Source organism: Sminthopsis crassicaudata, chromosome 3 (assembly GCF_048593235.1).
Source record: "Sminthopsis crassicaudata isolate SCR6 chromosome 3, ASM4859323v1, whole genome shotgun sequence".
Classification (NCBI taxonomy): Eukaryota; Metazoa; Chordata; class Mammalia; order Dasyuromorphia; family Dasyuridae; genus Sminthopsis; species Sminthopsis crassicaudata.
Window position 1 is genome coordinate 270,660,953 of NC_133619.1, and position 6,910 is coordinate 270,667,862.

General features: G+C 35.3%; 1 long non-coding RNA gene across 2 annotated transcripts; it reads left to right on the forward strand.

Moving 5' to 3' along the window:
* The first annotated feature begins 76 nt into the window (after window positions 1-76).
* On the forward strand, window positions 77-6,648 carry LOC141561327 (uncharacterized). 2 transcript variants are annotated; one of them, XR_012488023.1, is made up of 3 exons: window positions 77-262; window positions 2,680-2,784; window positions 6,087-6,648. It is a non-coding gene; the product is annotated as an uncharacterized LOC141561327 (long non-coding RNA). The 2 variants fall into 2 exon arrangements; XR_012488024.1 differs by lacking the exon at window positions 77-262 and adding an exon at window positions 956-1,277.
* Window positions 6,649-6,910: the final 262 nt, after the last annotated feature.

Below are 6,910 nucleotides of genomic sequence, written 5' to 3' on the forward strand. Positions count from 1 at the left end.
TGATAGTAGTTAACAAAGTTGCGTAACAGGTGGATTCAACCAATTAGAAATGGGTCCATACCTCCTTTCCAACCACAGTCTTACCACACAGCCCCTGATCCAGCTCAAACTAGTCACAGTCAATGACCTGGCAAAGACAAATGATGAATGAGCATGCTTAAAGCACTAATTGCATATTACCAACATACCCAGTAGAAGGAGTTTTCCACCATCTTTGAACATGACAAAGGAGAGGGATCATATCTAGGAAGGTATAAAGAAGGTGAGAGAGAAGTGCTATTAATTAGCAGAATATTGACCAATCAGAAATGGCTGGGAGGAGACCAGGTGATACTTGGGAAGGCTTTGATTCACCTCTGTACCAGCGGAGCTCCTGCTTCCTGGAGGAACATAATAAATGCCCCTTCACTCAGGAGACTTTTAATCATTTTGGGGCTTCTCATACCCTTGATCTCATTCATAACACATATTTACTGTTATCAATTTGGAAAACAGCCTATCTCAGCCTCCATTTCGTCTTTAAAATGGGAATAATATCTAAAGAACTTACCTCACTAAGTTGTTCTGAGAATCAAGTGAAATAATGTATTGCAAAGCTCTCTGAAAAATTTAAGGAACTATATATATATACCAATTACTTTTCATTAGAGTAATTCACACAACAATGTGGATTATGGTGAACTGACAACTCTCTTGTTTTTGCATCAAGGAGTCTTTTGAAAAGTCAACATACATCCAAGCTTGCCAACATATAGTACAGCTTCAAACTTCAAAATGGATATATTAAAGCTGTTATTGAACAGGGAGATAGACAACTTTCTCTTTTCAGCTGATTTGCTCTTCACCATGTCTTATGTTTTAAAGTTCTGAAGTGACAGTTGGCATTTAACTGCCACCCTGAAGCAGCATATATTCTCTTCCCTTGCCCACCCAGACTACCCAGCTTGGGGGTGGGGGAAAGTATACTCTATCATGCATAAGCAGCATGTTACTGACTGATAGATAGAATTGCTTTTAAGCTCTACTATTCAGCAAGAATGAGATGGGAGTAGGGAGGTGGATCAAAGAAAAGCTACAAATTTGGTTTTGGTTGTTCTTTAATTGAAGGAAATACTATTCCTTAATTGAAGACATAGTAGTTTTAGAAATAGGAAGGATGAGAATGTTTGAGATGAGTTATCTCATTGCAATTTATACTCCAGAGTTAGGTGGCAGAGAAAATGATTATTTAAAACCTAATTCTCATAAACTTCAATACTTATCTCCTAGAGGATAAGGTATAATTTTTGTTTGTTTCTTTAGTATCTTTTACACAAAATACTTGACATGTAATTGTGGATGAAAAATGTTGTGAGTTGATGTTGTTCAGCCATTTTCAGTTATGTCCAACTCTTCATGATCCTATTTGGGATTTTCTTGACAAAGATCACTGGAGTGATTTGCCATTTCCTTCTTCAAGTTCATTGATAGGTGAAGGAACTGAGGCAAACAGAATTAAGTGACTTCCACTAAGTCATACAACTAATTAGAGCCTGAAGCCAAATTTGAAGTCAGACCTGGCACTTAATCCACTCTGCCATCTAGCTGCCCCTTCACACTCCCTCCAACCCATATCTTGCCTAGCTGCCCTTACCTTTACTACTCAAAAAGCACATTGCTCCCACCTTATTTGATAAAGGACAAAGACTTTTGTTCTACAAAGATATGATTTTAAAAACAAATACCACTGAAAGAGATAACGCAATTACCCTTTGATCCAGCAATGTTTTTACTGGGATTCTATCCCGAAGAGATCTTTAAAGGAGGGAAAGGGACCCACATGTGCAAAAATGTTTGTGGCCCTTTTTATAGTGACAAGCAACTGGAAACTGAGTGGATGCCCATCAGTTGGAGAATGGCTGAATAAGTTATAGTATATGAATGTTATGGAATATTATTGTTCTATAAGAAATGACCAGCAGGATGATTTCAGAGAATCCTGGAAAGACCTACATGAACTGATGCTATGTAAAGTTAGCAGAACCAGAAGATCACGGCAACAGCAAGACTATATGATAATCAATTCTGATGGATGTGGCTCTCTTCAACATTGAGATGGTTTAGACCAGTTCCACTTGTTCAGTGATGAAGAAAGTCATCTATACCCAGAGAGAGAGAACCAAGGGAACAGAGTATGGAACACAATTCTCATTCTCTCTGTTGTTGTTTGCTTGCATTTTGTTTTCTTTCTCAATTTCTCTTTTTCTTCTTTCTTGATATGATTTTTCTTGTGCATCATAAATATGTATACATATATTGGATTTAACATGTATTTTAACATATTTAACATGTATTGGACTACCTGCCATCTGGGGCAGGGAGTGGGGGGGGGGGGGAAGGAGAGGAAATCTGGAACAGAAGGTTTTGCAAGGGTCAATGCTGAAAAAATTACCCATGTATATGTTTTATAATTAAAAAGTTTTAATTAAAATAAAATTTAAAAACCACTAGAAACAAAAAAAGATAATGCAATGACTTATATTCATACCCTTTTCTGAGAGCAACTTTTTCTGCAAAAGAAGGGGGAGAGAAGTAAATAATAGGGTGGGAATGATATTCAGTAAAAAGTAACTTTTAAAGATGGCTGTAGTTGCTAGATCTATAAGTTAGTTCTTGTCTTGTTTTTCTTCTCCAAATCAGCAAATATTTGCCCTCTAGGGTACTTCAGGTCTGAACATCACTAGAAGATATAGAAGACAATGATGGGCCACATGAAATAAAATGAAGATTTAATGACAATCCCAGGTATTGCTCCAAATCTTTACCTTTATTAGGAAAGTGTCCTTGTGATAGAATAGAAGATGATAGAGAGGAAGCCAAGTGCTTCTACCCAATGTAAAGACTACATTTAACTATTCTAACAGTACCAAAAAGCAAAGTTTCCCATACAAAGTAAAATAAAAAAACCAGAATTATATCTGAAACCACATGTTTATATTATACATAAGTTGCCTTTTTAAAAAAGGCTATAATGTATTCAATGTTGTAAGAAATATTTCCACTGGACTTGGGAGGAGTGAAGTTACAAGTCTTTAATTTCATAACTGCAGTTGTGAGTATTCTATAGTATAAGATACTCCTGGAATCAATTCTTGTCCTCTTTTTTTATACCCCAATAGGCAAGTCTGTCCTTTGATGCCCCATAGGCTGAGAAACAGAGATCACAACCTATCAGGAATGTGCAATGCCACACAAGATAATTGGCCCACATGAGTGTGAATCTCCATCCCTGATAACATCATTATTCCTCCCTTGGTGTTCACCTCATTTGGAAGTAGTTCAATCCTTCCCCTGATTTCCTATTGGCTGAATATTATCTGAAGAGTCTAATTCTGCCTCTTGAGTATGTCTCTTCCTCTGATCACATCATTACATCTGTCCCCCCCTTTTTTTTCCCACTTCTTAATTCCTATTCTAAATTTCTACCCTGGTTACATTATCCTTTTCTTTTTATACATCTGAATCTCCCTTTCTAATTGCATTTCCCCCTTTCTTTTGTTTTTGTTACACATTCTAGACTCTCATTTCTTAGGTTTCAATTTTTTCATTTAAGTTTTATTTTTTTGTATTTCTCAATTCAGTTTTCGCAACTGTGGAAACTAAACCTCTATTCAATTCTCACAATGTTGCTTTCATGACTGTCTTTATCTATTTCTTCTGTTTCCTTTTATTGATTTTTAAAAATGTTTCCATGACCCTCTCTTTTCTTCTTCTATTTTGTGATAATACTACCACTAACATATCACTTCCCCCAAAACCCACATTCATTATTTCATATATTATAGTAATATTCTACTACCATTATAAACAACAATTTGGCCATTCCTCATTTAATGGATATTTCCTTTGTTTCTAGTGCTTTGCTAAAAACAAATATGCTACTACAAATATTTTTGTACCTAGAGACCTTCTTCTTTCTCCTCCCTTTTAAAAAAATCTTCTTGAGGGACAGGGACTCACAGGTGCAAAAATGTTTGTGGCAGCCCCTTTTGTAGTGGCAAGAAACTGGAAACTGAGTGGATGCCCATCAATTGGAAAATGGCTGAATAAGTTATGGTATGTGAATGTTATGGAATATTATTGTTCTATAAGAAACGATTAGCAGGATGATTTCAGAAAGGTCTGGAGAAATTTATATGAATTGATGCTAAGTGAAATGAGCAGAACCAGAAAATCATTGTACACCGCAACAAGAAAATTATACAATGATCAGTTCTAATGGACGTGGCTTTTTCCAACAATGAGATGATTCGGGCCAGTTTCAATAATCTTGTGATGAAGAGAGCCTACTACACCCAGAGAGAGGACTGTGGGAACTGAGTATAGATCATAACATAACTTTTTCACTCTTTTTATGGTTTTCTTTCTCATTTTTTTCTTTTCCTTGTGCATAATTATATAAATATGTATATATATATATATATATACATATATATGTGTATATATGTATATATATATATATATATTAGATTTAACATATTTTTAACATGCTTAACATATATTGGATTACTTGCCATCAAAGGGAAAGGGTGAGGAGAAGGGGGGGAAATTTAGAACACAAGATTTTGCAAGGGTCAATGTTGAAAAATTATCCATCCATATATTTCGAAAATAAAAAGCTTTAACAAAACTTTTAAAAAATAAAAATACAAAGTAAATAATTAAAAAATCAATTAATTAAAAAATAAATCTCCCTTGAGGCCTAGAAGTGCTATTGTTGGATTAAACTATTTTCATAGTTTAGTAACAACAATAATAACAATAACTAGTGCTTTAAGGTCTACAAAGCACTTTACAATGATTTGATATGCATAGTAATCCTGGGAAGTACTGCTATTAAAATCCCCATTTTACAGATAAGGAAATTGAGACTGGGAGAAACTATAATGACTTGCCTAGGATCATACAGATAGAAAATGAGGCCGGATATAAATCTGGCTCTTCCTGCCTCTAGCTCCAGTTTTGGGCATAATTCCAAATTGCTTTCCAAAATGACTAACTAATTCACCATTTCACCAACAAGTGCTATACAGTTTTCTATGATGATTTATTCTTATTTAATTCTGTGTTCAGCTCACTGTCCCTTTACAGTGTCTTTCCAATTACCTGTAATTGGAAATTACAGTACCAATGGACTTTATTCAGTGGTGTTCTGAGTCAAAGCTAGACTATTTCTATCTTAACTCAAAGGAATCTCCATCTTTGAGATATCTTGAAAATCAATCCCTAAATACTTATAAAATTATATCACCTGCAGCATGATTTCCTTCTGTAATATTTTGTCAGATCCAGCCATTCTTTGTAGTTTTATCTTTTTAAGTAACACTTTTTTAATTCCCAAAGATAGGACATCAGAAGTGGTTGTATCCAAATGTTTTGGTACTATTGTCATTACTGATAGTCTTCATCCCATTTATTTTTCCCACAGGATGACTATACTTACTCCTGTTGAGTAATGATGGATGTCACAGAAAAGACTCCATATAATATTTCAGGATTTAATACAATCAGCACAATGCATTCCACACAAAGGAAGATCTGGAAAACTCCATCCATAAGCAAAAATCTTTTCTATTAAGACTTTGCAAAAGACAGTTTTTTTCTTTTTCTTTCCTTTTTAAATCTTTTCTTTTTTAAAGATTAGGTTTCTCCATCCTGAAGAAGCAGAAAATATATACAATGATCCTACCACTGATTATCATGAAAATTTTGATCTGCTCCATTTCTAGTTGAGGAGTTTTCCTACTCCCAGGGGCTCAACATATTGATGCCAAATTTAGTATAGATACCCATTCAGCATAACCCACTGCAGTACAAAACCTCCTAGGCAACTGGGATTGCAAGCATGTATCATTATGTCTGACCCAAAGGACACTACCTATAACTATGCTGACTACATCTGGTACGTGTGTGCCTCCCTGTTGAATATTTCATTTGAGTATGATAAGCAGAATATCTTGATCAGTTGTCTCTATAGTTGTACCTAATTCAGACTATTCACAGGAAGGTCAAATATCAAAGCTGAAGTTTAAATATTCTGTCCACAGGATGATAATATGGGACTTATTGGAAAAGCTCCTGAAGTTGAGAAAGATTGAAAGCAAAAAGAAAAGGGGATGGATGGATGAGATGGTTAGAGAGTGTCATGGCAATAAGGAAAATGAACTTGGACTGACTTCAAGAGATCATAGAAGATAGGCTTGGTGCATTATGGTCCATTGGGTCATGAAGAATTGGACACAATAAACAACTGAACAACAAATTGTGGGTGCAATGAAAAGATAAATGGATTAAAATTATTAAACACATACCACATGTAAAGTACAATTAATCACTAAAGATAGAAATAGAAAAAAAGGCAAGATAGTTCCTGCTTTCAAATTCTTGCTCATATTCAAGTATGGAGAGATAATACATAAAAGGATTTCTACAGATGAGAAAACCCAGATACCCCCTACTTGGTAAGTCATGACCTCCCATTCAAGAGCCATGACTAAGGGACCTTCCCCAACTGTATGCCTTTCAAGCTTTTCCCCCTGGCAACATAAGTAGAATTGCTGCCTATTCCTTGGAACCCCAAACTTACACAAACTACATTGATAATGCCATACCCTCCCTCTCAGGACACATTGCTTTCTTAGTCTATTTTGACCTGCCTACTGGTGGCACATAGTCAGTGGCTGGTGTTAGTTGTGGTAGCTTACCCTTGGAGGATTTGCTCCTGGAGAAGATGGTTACCAAGAAGTCTAGAACTAGGGCTAGTAGCATCTAAATGATCCTAATATCTGCTTTGTGAACACCTTAAAGGAGAAATTAAATATTTGCACTACCAAATAAAATTCTCTTTTTTTTGTAGTCAATAATCATTAAA